General features: G+C 36.2%; 1 protein-coding gene across 1 annotated transcript in view; it reads right to left on the reverse strand.

The window, feature by feature from the left end:
• Positions 1-18295, reverse strand: part of CEP112 (centrosomal protein 112) — a 479659-nt gene that overhangs the window by 392111 nt on the left and 69253 nt on the right. The window lies entirely within an intron of this gene.

Genomic DNA, 18295 nt, shown 5'->3' on the forward strand with positions numbered 1-18295 from the left:
AATAATATTCATTTTTTTCTATTCACATGGCACTACCTTCGTAAATTTGTTATTTTCATCTCTGCTAAATCATTGGTTTCTTTATTTTAATTGTATATCTGATTAGTAAAAGTTTTGGGGGAACATACCCCCCCTGAAAGTGCATTTATTTGCAAATTATGTACATGCACTCTTGTACATTTTAAACAACATACATTTTATAACGTACATAGGAAAAAGACCAAAGTTAAACAGATAAGATAAAGATGAAATAAACAATATTTTTAACTATTTTCTTTTACTTACTAAGAGTATACAAGCTTTTTTTGTTCTCATTAAAGGTATTTGTATTATAATGTCCCAGTGAGAGCTATGTGATTGAATGTTTTGTTATTTTTTAAATGTTGGTATAACATCGTGATAAAGAAATTCAAAGGTCTGTTTCTAACCAGCTTATTTCTATACTTGCTTTTAATAATTATCTTTTTTTAAAAAAGCCTTTTCCGAAAGATGCATATATCTAAGTCAAAAAAGTGCATCATTAGTTGTGCTCTTTGCTAAATTATGACACTCAGTTTTCAATCCTATTCATCAATTATGCAAAGATTTTTTTTTTAATTCAGCTAATAAATTTCCATCTTCCTTGATGTAAAGGAACTAAGGAGATGGTCTCTGGAAGTCAGGTCCCATATATAAAGGGTAGTTGTTCCAGATGGAGAGAAGGCAGGGACAAGGCAAAATCCCTAGTACAGTGGTTTCCTGGCAAAGAACAGGGGAGGGTAGTTGTTCCAGATTCGTTTGGGGAGGGGTAGGGCAAGGATAAAGCAGGTAGCAAGATATGTAGAGCCCAGTTTCTTTGTGGCAAATAACCTTCCTCATTTTCTTCTGATATGTCCAACAGTATTTTGGTTTGTTTTTTGTTTTGTTTTGTTGGAGGGAGGGAGGGAAGGGGTGATTGAGAGAGGGTTATGTAGAATTGGGTTACGGATTCAAATTGTTCTCTGCTAGACAACTTAAAACCCAAGTCCACTGGCAAAAGCAGGTGCCATTGCTCTTGCCTCATGCCAACTGCTACTTGCTCACACTTCTGGGCTTAGTGGTCTGAGGATGATATCTTTGTTCTATCTCCTCAGTTTTGGCATGAGCCTTCCTTATCCCCCTGAAGGCAAGGATAGAAAAGGGGCTGGATGGACAGGAAGGAGAACCTATATCTGATAGCCCTTTCATACAAGAGTACCTTTCAAGATGGGATTCAATCCATTTAGGAAAAACCCATGATAAGTACTAGATATTTTTCCTGAGTTCTCACTCAAAGGTGAGGGCAAAACAAGCTAGAATATAAGAGAAAAAACCTGCTTCCCCTCACTTTGGGATAAGACTCCAAAAAGGCTGGACTTATAGTGTCGATCCAGGGCAAGAATCTTTTTCAGACAGGAGAGCTCTTGACTCCAGGTTACCCAGAAAGGCACTCCTTCTCTGGACTCAAAGAGTAGAGATTCAGTCCTAGGGAACTTGGCTACTCAAAGAGGGAAATCAGGTTTTTCTGCCTCTGATGAGCTTATTTTGCCCAGACCCCTGGAGTTCTAAGAAAAATCATTGCAACAAAGTTCAACTATGGTTCTTGCCCAAAGTCTTCCCTAAAAAGTACTAATAAGGTTCATTTTAGAAAAGATGCTCGGTTGTCTAGAGCCTGGGCCAGGGAACACATGAGGTGTATGTTGTTACCATTGTAAGGATGGTAGAGGGACCACAGGATGGGCAGGGAAAACAACTCTTCACCTGGCTACTACCTGCCTGGGGAAAAACTTGCATGGTGGACAACAATGGATAAAGGCAGGAGGAATGTACTAGAGCTAGACAAGGAGAAAAGGGCACATATGACCAAGTACCATGCAAAGTCTTTAAGAATTATTCCATATTATAAAAGAAACATCATCAAGCAACAAAAAAATGACAAATATTTTTTATTAAAATCTTGCTCTATGAAAATTATCTATTTCTGCCTTGACAAAAAAAGTTTAGTTTAAAACTAGGATAGGGAAAATTCACACTTGATATTAATCCCTAATAAAAACCATTGCCTTCTAATTTAAACAATGGATGGGGTAATTGAGGTACTGCTGCTGCCTGGTGGCAGCATGCTATCACTGAAGAAAAAAGGTAGAAAATCACAATGGGTGAATTCACAAATTCAGCTTTTAATGACAATGGCAATACTACAATTATATTTACTTTTTTTTTTTTTTTTTTTTTTTTTAGTGAGGCAATTGGGGCCAAGTGACCTGCCCAGGGCCACACAGCCAGTAAGTGTTAAGTGTCTAAGGCCGAATTTGAACTCAGGCACTCCTGACTCCAGGGCCGGTGCTCCATCCACTGCGCCACCTAGCTGCCCCTATATTTACTTTTTAAATGATGAAACATTACATAGTAAATATTAGTATCGATCCACAGATTCATAGTTAGTACTCAAAATATTTTTTTTGTTCAATGAAAGAATGAAAGTGTTAACACTGCAAATAAGAAATATTTCAAAAATGTATCATTTTTGCAATATATAAAGCACAGAAAAAGTAAAAAACAACAATCTTTTTGGGAATCCACTTTCCTCAGACATCACAAATTAGCTGAATAGTGATCCTCATGAGGATAGCAGATGAGGACTTTCAAGTTTGGAGAGCTTAAGACCAAACTTCCTTGAATGAGCTTTGACAGAAACCTATACACAAGACCACTCTAGGACTCATTAACAGATATGGATCATGATTCCTTGCCTATGATCTCCAAACACTAGAGAATGAAATTCTACGAAGTAATAGTTCACACACAGCATCAGAGAATGGTGGAACTCCTCCTAGATCACTGATCACAAAGAGAAGCAGTTATGAGCAGGCAGATTTCAGAGAAACCTGGAAGGACTTATAGAAACTGATGCTGAGTGACATGAGCAGAACCAGGAGAACACTGTACACAGCATCAACAATATTATGTGTTGATCAGCTGTGACAGACTTTCCTCTTCTCAGCAATACAATGGTCCAAAATAGTTCCAAAGGACTCATGATGGAAAATGCTCTCCAAATCCAGAAAAAAAGAACTATGGAATCTAGATGTGGATTGAACCATACTATTTCTAATTTTTGAAGTTTTTCCCTTTTGCTCTGATTCTTCTTTCACAGCATACTAATGCAGAAATATGTTTAATGTGATTGTACATATATAATCTATATCAGATTGCTTGCTGTCTTGGTGAGGGGAGAGGGGGAGGGAGGGAGAAAAATTTGAAACTAGAAATCATATAAAAACAAATGTTGAAAACTATCTCTACATGTAACTAGAAAATAATAAAATACTTTTATGATTTAAAAAAAGAAAAGCATTTTACAAACCTTAAAATACTATACAAATATTGTTATCATTATTCTAAAGTATCTGTGGCCCTGTCCCAATCAAATAATCTAAAAAGCCATTGCTATGGTATAATATATTTGCTTCCCTAAAGCCAAGTATACCAATCTAATGGTCACTGGCATCAGTTCCTCCTCTGATACTGCCTTAAACAGCTACTGTGCCTGCAACGTGGAATCCTGCTTTTCACTGTGTTTTTATACTTCTAGGAGAATATCAAACATGGCTCCTATTTTTACCTACATAATGGGGCTTCTGGCATTGACACTATCCCCATTTACTAATGAATGCTACTGAAATCACAACTGCTATTCTCCCTGTCAGTATCTGAAGGGTACTTTCTCTTCCATTGGCCCTCTGAGTTCTCTTCCTTTCACTCACACTTTGGCAGTGCATTCCCCCTCATCAGTGAATTTAAGATACAGGCTCTGGGGGCCTGAAACAGATGCTATCTCTCAATTGTTAATAACACAAATGAAATTTAATCTAAATGTGTAAGAATGATATAAAGTACCTTTGTTACTAATTATGGAATTGTCCAGTAACGATTGTTTTATCCATTTATCAAATTAAATAAAGCCATTAAATAAATCATGGATTCTAAATGACTCTCGATGTTTTTCCTCAAGTAGCTAAGTCAGAAAAAATAAAAGTTTGTTCTAATTGAAATAACAAAGAATACCAATCTTTATTCACTTCTAACGCCTTAATTTATAATACTTTTATAGTGAACAATGGATAATATTCTCATTTTTTAAACAAAAAGAGGGTACCATAGTACATATTTTAGAAAATAAGTAATATATTTTCTGATTTTGTAATATCAGCCAGATGTGCTTTGAAGTTAAATGTTCTCTTTCTGGAATGCGCAAGTAACATGGATTTCAAGTGATGTGTAAACATTTAGTCTAAACATTAACTTCTTTCATGCTTTTTTTTCCTGCAAAACTTATTATTTTCTCATAACAGTTCAAGAAAGAATACCACAATAAAGAGTGAACAAAAATTAAAAGGGAAAAAGAAACTTTTGTAAGAAATATGAAACTCTAACAATATCATATAAATGACAAGATTAAAATAAATTAAAATACATATAAATGATGTTGTTAAACAGCCAGTTATTAATTTTAATCACATAACAAAGTCTTTTGAATAAGAAACAAATAAGTATCACAATACTAAAATGCATCTTTATTTGAACTACAGTTGAACTCTGCTGAATGCTTTCTTTCCTTAATGAAATCAATACTTACATGGGAGGGAGGGAGGGTAGGAAGGGAAGGAGGAAAAAGGTTTGTGGGATTTCATCAGCAAAAGCAGATGGTACTGTATCTTATTTAATATCATTTCTACTGATAACACCAGTATCTGTTTCTAATGTTGAACCATTTGATAGTATCAAGGATTTTGATTACTAGTTAATAGTTGTTAATAGTTGAAACTTGTTAACAGTTGAAAAGGATGAAGACTGAGAAAAGATCATCGGATTTGGGAGTTCAGTGATCGTTGGTGATGTAGGAGATAGTGAGTGAAAAGAGAGTAAGTGAAGGCAATGAGCCTAAACAGCTTTCTCAAGGAGTTTTGCTAAGAAACGTAAGAGAGTTATAGAATGATAATTTAAGATAGTAGAGTCTAGTAAAGATTTGGGGTTTTTTGTTTGTTTTTAAGGATTCAGAAGACTTGAACATCTTTGAACGTACCTGTAGTTTAGGAAAGGTTGAAGATTTGATAGCAAGGGGAAAATGGAGGTCAAAGAAGGGATAGGATCAAGTCACATGTAGATGCACTGGCCTTGGCAAGAAGAGCCACCTCTTTGTCAGAGACGGGGAGAAAGCAAGAGAGTAGAGAATAATGTCAAGGAGTTTCTATATGACAAAAATAGAAGAATATCATTCATGTTTTCATTAAAGTAAAAGTTAAACTCTTTATGTGGAAGAGTTGGTGGGTTGTTGTTTGTCCTTCATTCCTGAAGAGGATCATGACAGATGTCATGACTTGCACTGAATTGGATTTAAGTGAGGGAGAGCTCTCACTCTCTCCTCCAGAGCCATCTGGGTCCAGTAGCAAGACATATATCAGGACAACTGGAGATGGTCCCACATGAGCTGGTGGGGAATGGATTGAGGAGAGAAGAAAAGAAATAGCTTACATGGGGAATGGAATAGGGAATTGCTTAGGGAGGAATAAAAGGACTGCTTTGCTTCAGTGATTTGAAGCTAACATAAATTTATAGCATACTCGTTATTCATAATTGTTACTTTCAGCCCAGTTTTGCAGCCTGAAATTAAGTGTAAGGGAAGCAAATGATGGGATACTATATTAACAAGGCTGAGGTTTTGAGACAGATAATTTGAGATAGAGTGGTCAACAATGCCAAATACATTGACCACCTTATCTTCCAGGATACTCTCTTCTCTGGGTTTTTTGTGACACTATTCTAGTTTTCATTCCTGTCTGACTGCTCTCCAGCAGTATCCTTTTCTGGTTCATCATTCACAATATGACCTCTAACTGTGGGTGATCCCAAAGGTTCTTTCTTAGACCCTTTTCTCTTCTCCTTCAACTCTCTTCTCAATGCTCTCTCAATCACCTTCATCAGTTTCCATGACTTTAACTATCATCTTTATAAACATAATATCTATAAATCCAGACACAATCTTACCTCTGAGTTTCAGTCCTAACTCACCAAATTCCCAGAAACATGTCAAACTCAATAAGTGCACAACTGAACTCAGTATCTTTTCCATCCTCCCAGACACCCAGGCTCAAACCTAGGTATCATCCTCAACTCCTTACTCTCTTCCTCACATCCAATATTCAAATTGTTCCCAAAGCCTATTGATTTTCACTTTGTAAGATCTCTCTAATATGTCCCTTCTCTTCTCTGACACTGCCACCACCATGGTGCAAGTTCTTATCACCCCTACTCTAGTCTATCCTCTACTTAGCTGTCATAGTCTTCCTATGGCATAGGTCTGATCATGTCACATCCTATACTCAATAAACTACAATGGTTCCCTCTCACCTCTGAGATCAAATATAAATCTTGTTTGGTATTCAAACCTCTCATGACCTACCTTTCCCATTTGTCCCTGATCTTTTCAGTCTTAAACTTTACACCCTCCCATCTCTCCACATATTTGATGATGTAATGTCACCAGTCTTCTTGCTGTTTTTTGAAGAAAACACTCCATCTCCCAACTCCAGGCATTTTTACTGGCTTTCCAAATTGCTCTCCCTCCTTGTTTCTGCTTCCTGGCTTCCTTTAAGTCACAGTTAAAATTCCACCATCTAGAGAAAGTTCTTTCTAATCTCCCTTAACTCTAGTGCCTTTTCTCTGTTGATTATCTCAAGTTTATTGCAAATAATGCTTGATTGTACATAGTTGTTTGCATGTTGTCACTCTCAATAGCCTGTGAGTTCCTGAAGAACAATGACTGTATTTTACCTTTCTATCACTAGCATTTAGCATAGTGCCTGTCACATGTCACTTAATAAATATTCACTAACTAGTATATAACTAGGCTTTTCACCATCCTGAATGTGTTCTGCTAGACACCCTCCAGCTTATCTATGTCTTTCTCAAATATTGATACCAGAACTGAACCCAATATTCTAGAAGAGGTATTAAGTTGAAAAAGCACAAAGGGTCTATCACCTCCCTATTTCTGGAAGCTCTGACCCTCTTAATGCTTTTTTTTTAAGTGAGGCAATTGGGGTTAAGTGACTTGCCTAAGGTCACACAGCTGGTAAGTGTTAAGTGTCTGAGGCTGGATTTGAACTCAGGTCCTCCTGACTCCAGGGCCAATGCTCTATCCACTGTGCCACCTAGCTGCCCCTCTTAATGCTTTTTTTGGCTGCTACATCACAGAACTGACTAATATTGAACTTGCAGTCCACTTAAAAAAAATGTTTTCACAATTACTGATTTCTAGTCATGCCTCCATTATACCTGTGAAGTTGAATTTTTTGTACCCAAGTGAAAAACTAACATTTATCTCTCTTGAAGGGTATCTTATTAAATTCTGCCCAATGCTCTAGCCTGTCGAGTTCCTTTTATATTCTGACATTGTCATCTACTGTGTGAGCCATCCCTCTGACTGAACCTCTATGACTAGAGGGCAAAGCTTCTATATAAAAGACAGGATTCAGAACAGTTTTTCTCCCTATTTTCCAAAAGATACATTGCTTTTGGACTCCAAATGCATACACCTCCTGATTTTCATGGCAGAGATTATTTTGTTTTTATTTGTATTTGCATCTCCAGTGTTTAGTACAGTACCAAGCACATAGTAGGTGCTTAATAAATGTTTTAGACTATTGAATAACTCAGAACCAGCTATGAATTTATTAAACATGCTACTGATGTCTTCACACAAATGCCATGCTGACATTAAATAAGTAACAATGATTCTAAAGGCCAGATATATTAACACCTAGTACATATCTCTCCATATAATCCACAAAAAGAGTTTAAAATACTATTAATTTTTATCAAAATTTTTGATAGAATCTATATAAACCATACCTACAACATTCCGTTTCTTCACTAGTTAAGTAATTTTATCAAAAAATAAAAAAGAAAGAAAGAAAGAAAGAAATGTTCTTAGCCTGGTATGGCCTGTTCCCCATGAAGCCATACTGTCTCTCTGAAATAACTGATTCTCTTTCTAGAGGTTCTCAAGTAATTCTAGAATTTTCACAGGAATCAGTCACTTTTAGGAAAACAGGGAAAACATTTTTATGATCTTTTAAAAATCACTGATAGTAGATCAACAATTATAACTACCAGTTCTTTTGGAATGTGAGGATGTGGTTCTTCAAGACCATATAACTTGACTTCATCAAGATACACAAGGTTATAGACAGTTTCTCAGATCTCAAATAGACAGTCTCATATCTCAAATATGTAGAGAAGTCTGTCAAATTTATAAAAATGAGTTATTCCCCAAATGATAAATGGTAAAAGGATATGAATAGGCAGTTTTTTATGAAGAAATCAAAACTATATAGAGAGATATAAAAATGCTCTAAATCATTATTGATTAGAGAAATGTACATTAAAACAACTTTGAGATATCATCTCACAGCTATCAAATTAACTAAAATTATTTGAAAGGTAAAATGATAAATGTTGAAAGTCATGTTGAAAAACTGAGATAGTAATTCACTGTTGATGGAACTGTGAACTGAGCCAACCATTTTGGAGAGCAATCTGTAATTATGCCCAAAGAATTATAAAACTGTGTATACCCTTTGACCCAGAAACACAACTATTGACCCAGAAATACTACTATTTCCCAAGGTGATCAGAGAAAAAGGTAAAAATGCTATATGTTGTAAAATATTTATAGCAGGTCTCTTTATGGTGGCAAAGAAGTGGAAATTGAGATGCTTATCAATTAAAGATTGGCTAAATAAATTGTGGCATATGATTACAATGGAATGGTAATGTGCTGTAACAGATGATGAGCTGGTTGATTTTTTTCCTTTTTGCAGGGCAATGGGGGGTTAAGTGACTTGCCCAGGGTCACAAAGCTAGTAAGTGTCAAATGTCTGAGGCCAGATTTGAACTTAGGTCCTCCTGAATCCAGGGCCAGTGCTTTATCCACTGTGCCACCTAGCTGCCCCAAGCTGGTTGATTTTAGAAAAAACATGAAAAGACTTACATGAAATAATGAAGTGAAATGAGCAGAACCAAGAAAACATTGTATACAGTAACAGAAATATTGTTCAAAGAATAATTGTAAATGACCAAGTTATTCTGAGTATTATAGATACTCAAATCAACCACAAAGGACCTGTGAAGGAATATGCTATCTACCTCCAGAGAAAGAACTGAAAAATAAAAGCATGCACAGTATGGTTTTACATACATATGTATATACATTTATACACATATTTATAATATATCTGTGTCAAATGGTGGCCTTCTCTAGTGCAGGGTGGGGAGAGCAAAAAAGGAGACAGTTTAGAATATGAAATGTAAGAAAACCATAAATTAAAATTTTAAAAGATCAATGAGGGATCACATGATTATCTCTTACTGACTCACTGTGGCCATCTTTGTTTTGTCATTTCCAGTTTAAAAGTTGTTCTCTTTTCAGAAATGAAGAAGAAAAGGAAGAAGAGGAAGAGGAAAAGGAAGGAGGAGGAAGAAGAAGAGGAGGAGGAGGAAGAAGCAGCAAGCAGCAATGCTTCCTCCCTGTAGTCACTTATCACAATTAACTCTACTTCTAAGCCAAGTCTCTATCCCTTTCCTAATCTTCCCTTTTCTCTTAATATGGGCTTTAAAAACTACCCTTTTTCTGTACTAAGCTACCCTCATCAGCCTCAATATGAGCTTAGCATTCCTAATACTGTTTTGAAAGGACCAGGAAACACTTATATTAATTTTCTATGACCAGACCTTCCTTGGATCATCTACATATTTTTATGACTCTAATTTGAAAGGTATATATCCCTATGAATCCACAGAAAAATCCCATTTTTCTTCCTCACTGAAACTGTTGCACTGTCTTCTGAAGTTCATTCTTAACTGTCTCCCGTCCTTCTTAGGCTGATTTCCCCTGGAGTATTTTAGTTTGTTGAATCCTACCTATCTTTCCATTAAACCCTCTGAAATCTGCTTTCTCAAAATCTAGAGTGCATATCAGCTTATGCCTGTATTTCCTCTCTTACACCACAAACTCAAGGAAAAGGTGGTTACTTTCCAGTGAGGTTCACAACATTCCTAACCCAGTACCCATTCCTCCCTGCTAATGGGAATAAGATCTAGAATGGAATTGTCCTGGTTGACTCTTTTTCTTTTTAAAGGATAAAAAATATCATTAAGGAAACTCGATATGTTATTAGTTACTCAGATTTTAGCAGAGAGTTCCAGCAGAAGTCTAGAAATTGAAAATCTCTCTACTTCATCCATTGCTACTCTATTTTGCCTCTGGGCCATTTCTAAAACTCCCCATCTTTTTCCTCTTTTTGGCCAGTTAGCCTTCAGTGTACTCCAGTGTTTCTGCCTCTTTTGATCTTCACCCAAATACTCTGTCATGTTCTCACATGTATATGCTGTCTTAATATAATCCTACCCTACACCCATTTTAACCTATCTTGTTTCTTTTGAATAAAGTATCCCTTTCCAGAGCCATGGTCCACTCATGGCTTTCATCACCTAAGGTCTCAGTAATATCTGTAAAGCCAAAATTACCTCCTTAGGGTGGAACCTCTAGATCTTTTTCTTTGTTGTTTAAACTTTCAGCCTTTGTATATAGACATGTAAGGTCACAGGTTTTAATATTAAGTCTCTTCATGGATTTGGTCTCTTATGAATAACCGGATGCTTCCTTCTTTGTGGTTACAGTGTCTGACTTGGAGAGGGGGGAGGAGGAGGGGAAGAAGGGTAATAATACAGAGGCATTCTTCTCTCTCTGCTTTTGATTAGATTTGCACCTTTTAAACACATTCTTGCCATTATTTCTTAAATGTACTCCATTTTTTAAAGGAATCTCATTTTCAAACACCATTTTGTTAGCTATATGTTCACACCCCAAATTAATTTTTCTCTTCTTCCCTTTCCTTCAATGGACAAGAGTGAAGGGAAAATAGCCTTATATGTTATATATCCTTCAGTTTCTTACCCAAGATTTCATACTTGTTGGCAATATGTTTTTAGGTTCCTTGTGAAAGTGTCATTTGTGTCCATGCAAATAAACAGAAGTAAATAGTTGCCAATCATTCTGATTAAGTCGGGAGGGGCTGTTATGCTTTTGACTAGTGGCCTGGGAAGAAAACATATTTTCCTATAACTGTTATGAGATGTACAAAGCTGCATCAGTAACCCAAAGCAATCAATCAGCAACAACTGCTGCTGCTGCTATCCTCTTCTTTCTCTGACTGTTACAGGATTGTCTTTTTATTGACAGCTTCTTTGTGGCTTCAATGTTGCATCTTTAGAGACATTTCTTTCTTCTCTGAGTAGCCAACTCTGTCTTCTTCAGGAAGAGCCTCAAATCTGTTTTTTCTTTTTTGTTTTGTTCTTTTTTGGTGGGGCAATTGGGGTTAAGTGACTTGCCCAGGGTCACACATCTAGTAAGTGTCAAGTGTCTGAGGCTCGATTTGAACTCAGGTCCTACTGAATTCAAGGCCAGTGCTTTATCCACTGCACCACCTAGCTGCCCCCAAATCTGTTTTTAATCTTGAAATGTACAGGTGTCAGTTTTCCTTCTCTTTCCTTTCTAGGTCGCACTCTTCCATTTTCCAATAACCTAAAAAGGGATGTCTCCTCTCATCAGTCTCTCATTGAAGCCTTATACCTCTTCCTTAAAGGTATGCTTCATTTTCCCTCACTACCTGGGTACTAGAAAGGTTTTCTTATACTTATTAAATTTGGCAACTCTCTTATCCTTTTACTTTTAGGTTTACCTCTTAAGGTTCTCTACCTTGTGGAGGCAAGTAGTTGATATAATGAAAGAGTATAGGCTTCAGTGTCAAGAAGATGTGAGTTCAGATCCTGCCTCAACACTCTCTAGTTGGTGGCCCCTGGAAACTCACTTCACCTTTCTATGCCTCAATTTCCCATCTGGAACAAAACAATTAAAAATGAATGCAGTGAAATTATAATGAACAAGCTTAACCCCCAAAAAGAGGCATGAGAAGGTACCTTTCCTATACTTCTTTGCCTAGGTATGGAGCACAATATATATCATAAGGCTTTTCTGACATATTAGTTGGTTTTTCTGAATTATCTTCCTTTTAAAAATTCTCTATTTCAATGGATAATACTCTATGATGGAGAGGGAGAAGAGTTACATTAGGAAATATAAGTGATGTAAAAATAAAAGATAATATTTTTATTAAACACCAAGAACTGTACTAAGCTAGTAGCAATAAAAAGTAAGATAGCAATAAAGTAGTTTTTTTAATCTATAGAATCTTATAGACAGAAAGAAAAGATGGGATGTATAAAATGATAACTTAGGTGAATAACCTGACCAAGTAAAAAAATTTTTGAAGTTAGAGACGTGTGTGTGTGTGTGTGTGTGTGTGTATTTGTAGGCAATGGAGAGAGAGTTAATAGATTAAAAAGAATAAAGATGCAAGAGGGAATCATCAATGGAGGAAACTATCAAAGGAAATAAGAATAGGGGTGGGAAAGGGGTGGAAATGGAATCAAGGATAAAAGAAAAAGAAGGTTCTGCCATAACAAGGAAAATGATCAACTCTTGCTCAGAGAACAAAAGAGAAAGAAGACCAGTGACAATGTATTACTGTTCTATGTAGGTCTTTCTCTGGTCATCAGTTTCCTAATCTCCAAAATGATAGGGTTTGATTAAATGATCTCTAGTTCCATTTTACCTCTTAAGCCGGTGTCTATGAATTTTTTTTAAAATATTATGATAACTGTACTTCAGTCTAACTGGCTTCCTTTGTAATCCTATGTGATTTATTCATTTAAATATATTATTCTGAGGAATCCATAGATTTTAACCAATTGCCAGAGAGTTCTATAAGACAAAAAATGTCTAAGAACCTCTTCTCTAAATGATATCCAGTTATCTACTGAGAGGCAGGGGGTGGGCATCATGTTGGGGCTCAAAGAGAAAGGAAAGCTTAACAGGAATTAGAGTCATACAATCCAAAGGAGAGATGACCTCTCATTTTACAGATGAAAAAACAAAGGCCCAGCAAGTTAAGTGACTTGCCTATGCTTCACACTCCTATTAAGTGGTGGAAGATCAAAATTACAATTTGCCAGCTGTATTGTTCTTTCTGTATCAGGGACTCCTTTATGAACATGAAAAAATTTCATGGACTCTCATGTGATAGTACTTCTACTATTATCATTCATTAATTAAGAAAACTCATGATTACCAAAAAATGAGTAGGAATGCAATAACACTTTTTAAAAAACATATATTAATCACAATAGCAATGACATTATGCTAACAGTAGAAAGCTCCAGGATACTGTAGGAACTCCTAAGTGAGGTTAATAAATAAAAGAGCTCTAAATAATTATCTACAACAGAAAGATCAAGTATATGAAGAATGCCTATTTTCCAGACCGTGGTATATATGCAGCTGGAGGCACAACCTATAAAGCTGATTGATTCTTCAGCTTGTGTATCTTGGACAGACATTGCAAATAAATCCAGAATTTAATGAAAAGAGGATAGATAACTGAATTGCCTTTGGAAAACTGCACGGTCCATTTAATTACCCTAAAATGTCACTGAAACAAAGACCCATCTTTTTAATATGAATATGAATTCTCCCTGTATGTTATATATGGTTCCAAGTCACAAACTATCTGAAGCTAAAAACAATTAAAGTTAAGAATTTCCCAAAAAATAATGAAGAGACACATTGTGAACATGAGGATGTTGCAATGTATATTACCAGCGAACAACTGTTTTGGGAAAAATTAGAGAACTTTTCAATAAGGTCAGGAGTAAAGCAAGGATGTTCATTATCATAGGAAATAATATTCATAAGTCATTTAGTAGGTGGCAGCTAAGTGGAGTAATGGATAAAGTACCGGCCCTGGATTCAGGAGGACCTGAGTTCAAATCCAACCTCAGACACTTGACATTCACTGGCAGTGTGATCTTGGGCAAGTCACATAACCCTCATTGCCCCGCCCCCCCAAAAATGCATTTAATATAGTGCATGCCCTTTCCTCTCCCATTCTCACTGCTAATACTTAACATAGTGCTAGAAATGCTATATATAACAATAAGATAAGAAAAAAAATCAAGAGATAAACAAAGGAAAAAAGTAAAAACTATCTTTTCTTATGAATGATACTATAGTCTACTCAAATAATCCTAAAAATTAAAGTTAATAGTTAATAGAAACAAAAACTTCAGCTAAATAATAAGATATAAAATGAACCCACAGAAGTCATCAACTTTTTCTGTATATTGTAAACAAAACCTAGAATTAAGAGACAGAAATAAGTTCTATTCAAAATAACTACAAAATGTATTATATATGAGTGAACTAAAAAACACTTTACAGAAATAGAAAACTAAAACAATTCAAGAAAAATGTTAAATGCTCGTGGGTATAGCAATGCCAATGGAATAAAAACAACAATACTACCTATAATACTGAACTTTGCATCACTGATAGATGATAGAGTATTAAGCACTTACTATGTGCCAAGCACTGTGTTAAGGAGTGAGGATGCAAATATAATAGTTCAAATTAGTCCATCCTCTCAAGATATTTACATTCTGATGGAAAAACAACAACAACAAAGATGAGCTGGAAGTGAAGGGGAAATCACAAGGTTGCTAGTAAAGAGGTGGAACAATCCAAAGAGTGAGTTTAGCAGGAAGTGAAGTGAGCATGGTTGAGGCCCCTCTTGAAATGGCAATTCTGAGCAAAGACTCAATAATCAGAACAGCAGGTCCCAGGGAACAAGCATACCAATCAAACTACCTAAGGATTAATTTACAGATCTAGGGGGGAAAAATGAAATTTATCTGAAGGAACAAAAGATCAAAAAATCTCAGGGGAAATAACCAAAAAATTGGGTGGGGTAGAATAAGGGAGTGTAGAAGTACTATATCTCAAATCATATTACAAAGCAATAATCCTTAAAACTATTTTAGTACTGGGGCAGAGCTAAGACGGAAGATTAGAGGCAGCCATGCAGACAAACTCTTCCAACATTCCCCCTCCTAACAACTTTAAAATAACACCTCCAATCAAATTTTGGAGCAGAAAAGCCAATAAAAGGTCAGGTTAAAACATTTTTTCCAGCCTAAGAAAACTTAAGAGGTCAGCAAGATAAGACAATGACACTGGGATAGAAGCCTGTCCAGAGCTCTCAGCCCAGAGACAGTAAGGGGGTCAGACAACTGTTCAAAGAGAAATTATAGGGGACCCTCTGCTGGCACTGGGAACAGATGGTGATGACTGGCAACTCTATTGCCCATACAGAGTTCTGGATCACAGTTCCAGGGTGCTAAAGAGTGCTTGTGGACTGTCACAAAGAAGCAGGAGCCCTAGTCACAGTTCTACAGCAAAGAGAGTGCTAGAGATTACAGCTGTAGTGGACCAGGGACCCTTCCCCAGTAAAGAATAGAGCAAGACAGCAGTGACTATACCTCTCCGAGGATCATACCACCTAGAAAGCTCTGAAAACTTGCAGATCCCCAGAACTAGCTGTGAAAACAGCAGTATGAAAAAGCCTAAAGTTTGGGACAGTACCTAGGGAGGAGAGTCCATCTTTAACATAAAGTTTAGAGTAAAGGAAGTGGCTAGAAAAATGAGCAGACAACTTAAAAAAAAAAAAAGAATTTGACCATAAAAAGCTACCATGGGGGCAGCTAGGTGGCGCAGTGGATAGAGCACTGGCCCTGGAGTCAGGAGTACCTGAGTTCAAATCCGGCCTTAGACACTTAACACTTACTAGCTGTGTGACCCTGGGCAAGTCATTTAACCCCATTTGCCTCACTAAAAAAAAAAGAAAGAAAGAAAAAGAAAAAGAAAAAGCTACCATGGTGGCAGGGAAAACCAAAACATAAACTTAGTGAAAACAGCTACAAAAAAAAAAAAATCAAAAAAATATTGCTAATTGAATGCAAACACAGCAAAAATTTCTGAAGTGTTAAAGAAAGAAACAAATGGTAGAGAAAAAATTGTGGGGAAAAATAAGAAAAGATAATTAACAGCTTGCTAAAAGAGATACAAAAATATACTAAAAACAAACACCTTAAAAAAGAAAATTGCGGGGGCAGCTAGGTGGCACAGTGGATAGAGCACTGGCCCTGGATTCAGGAGTACCTGAGTTCAAATCCAGCCTCAGACACTTGACACTTACTAGCTGTGTGACCCTGGGCAAGTCACTCAACCCCCGTTGCCCCGCAAAAAAAAAGAAGAAAATTGGTCTCAGGGTAAAAGAGGTACACAAAAATCCACTGAAGAGAAAAACACCTTAAAAAGCAGAATTAGCCAAATGGTAAAGGTGGTGCAAAAATTCATTGAATAAAAGGATTCCTTTAAAAGCAGAACTGGCCAAGTGAAAGAAGAGCTACAAAATCTCACAGAAGAAAATCATTCCTTAAAAATTAGATTGGGGGTAGGGGACAGGTAGGTAGCATGGTGGATAAAGAGCCAGTCCTGGAGGACTTGAGTTCAAATCCAGTCTCAGACACTTGACACTTACTTGCTGTGTGACCTGAGTATGTCACTTAACCCTTATTGCCCCACAAAAGAAAAAAAAATTAGAATTGGGCAAGTAGAAACCAAGGATTCCAGGAAACATCAAGAAACAATAAAACAAAATCAAAAGAATGAAAAGTAGGGAAAAAAATGTGAAATGTCTCACTGGAAAAACTACTGACAGAAAATAGATTAAGCAAAGATAATTTAGGAATTACTGGACTGTCTGAAAGTCATGATCAAAGAAAGAACCTAGACATCATCTTTCAAGAAATTATCAAGGAAAACTGTCCTTATATTTTAGATCAAAAAGTAAAACAGAAATTGAAAGAATCTACCAATCATCTCCGGAAAGAGATCTCAAAACGAAAACTCCTAAGAATATTATAGCCAAATTCCAGTGCTCCCAGGTCAGAGAGAATATATTGCAAGCAGCCAGAAAGGAACAATACAAACATCATAGAGCCACAGCTAGGATCACACAAGATTTAGCAGCTTGCACGTTAAAGGAGTAGAGGCTTTGAATATGATATTCTAGAGGGCAAGTGAGCTAGAATTACAACCAAGTATAACCTACCCAGAAAAGCCAAGCATAATGCTTCTGGGGGGAAATAGACATTTAATGAAATAGAGAACTTTCAAGTATTCCTGATGAAAAGACCATAGCAGTATAGAAAATTTGATACAAGATTCAAGAGAAACATAAAAAGACAAATATAAAAGAGTAATCATAAGGGACTCAATAAAGTTAAACTATTTACATTCCTATTTGGAAAGATGATTCATGTAATTTCTAAGAATTTTATCATTTTTAGGGTAGTTAAAAGGAGTTTAACATAGACAGATGGCATGAGTATGAGTCAATTATTTTGGAATGTTCTATAAAAAATGAAGGGGTGAGAAAGAGGGATGCGCTGGGTGAAGGGGAAGGAAGAAGTAGAATGGGGAAAATGTTCTAACATAAAATAGGTGCACAAGGAAGAACTTTTACAATGGAGTGGGATATTAGTGGGGGGATAGTGGGCAATGCTTGAACCTCCTCTCATCAGAATTGGTTCATAGAGGGAAGAAAACACACACACACACACACTCAATTGTGTATAGAAATGTAACTTACCCAATAGAAAAACAGGAGGGAAAGGGGATAAAAGAAAAGCGAGGATGAGAAAAGGGAGGTTAGATTAAGGGAGGCAATGGTTAGAAGTAAAATAAATCTCTGAGGAAGAACATGATAAAAAGAGAGAAAAAAGGATAAACAGAAGAAAATGGGATGGAATGAAATACACAGTAATCATAACTGTGAATGGAAATGGGATGAGCTCACCCATAAAACAGAAGCAGATAACAGAATGCATTAGAAACCAGAATCCAACAGTATTTTGCTTACAAGTGACACACCTGGAAAAGAAAGATGTTTACAGAATTAAAATAAAGGGCTGGAGCAGAATCTAATTGGCTTCAACTGAAGGGGGGAAAAATCAGGGGTAACAATGATGATCCCAGACAAAGCAAAAGCAAAAACAGACCTATTAAAAGAGAAAATAAGGGAAACTACATCATACTAAAAGGTACCATGACAATGATATAATGTCAAAAAAATATTTAGAGCAGGTTTCTATGATAAAATCTTCATTTCTCAAATATATATTAAGTATATAATGGAGTCAATTTTTAAAAAATAAAAGTCTTTCTCTGATTGATAAATGGTCAAAGTATAAAAACAGGCAGTTTTCAGAAGAAGAA

The sequence above is a fragment of the Dromiciops gliroides genome, chromosome 4 (assembly GCF_019393635.1).
Source record: "Dromiciops gliroides isolate mDroGli1 chromosome 4, mDroGli1.pri, whole genome shotgun sequence".
Lineage (NCBI taxonomy): Eukaryota > Metazoa > Chordata > Mammalia > Microbiotheria > Microbiotheriidae > Dromiciops > Dromiciops gliroides.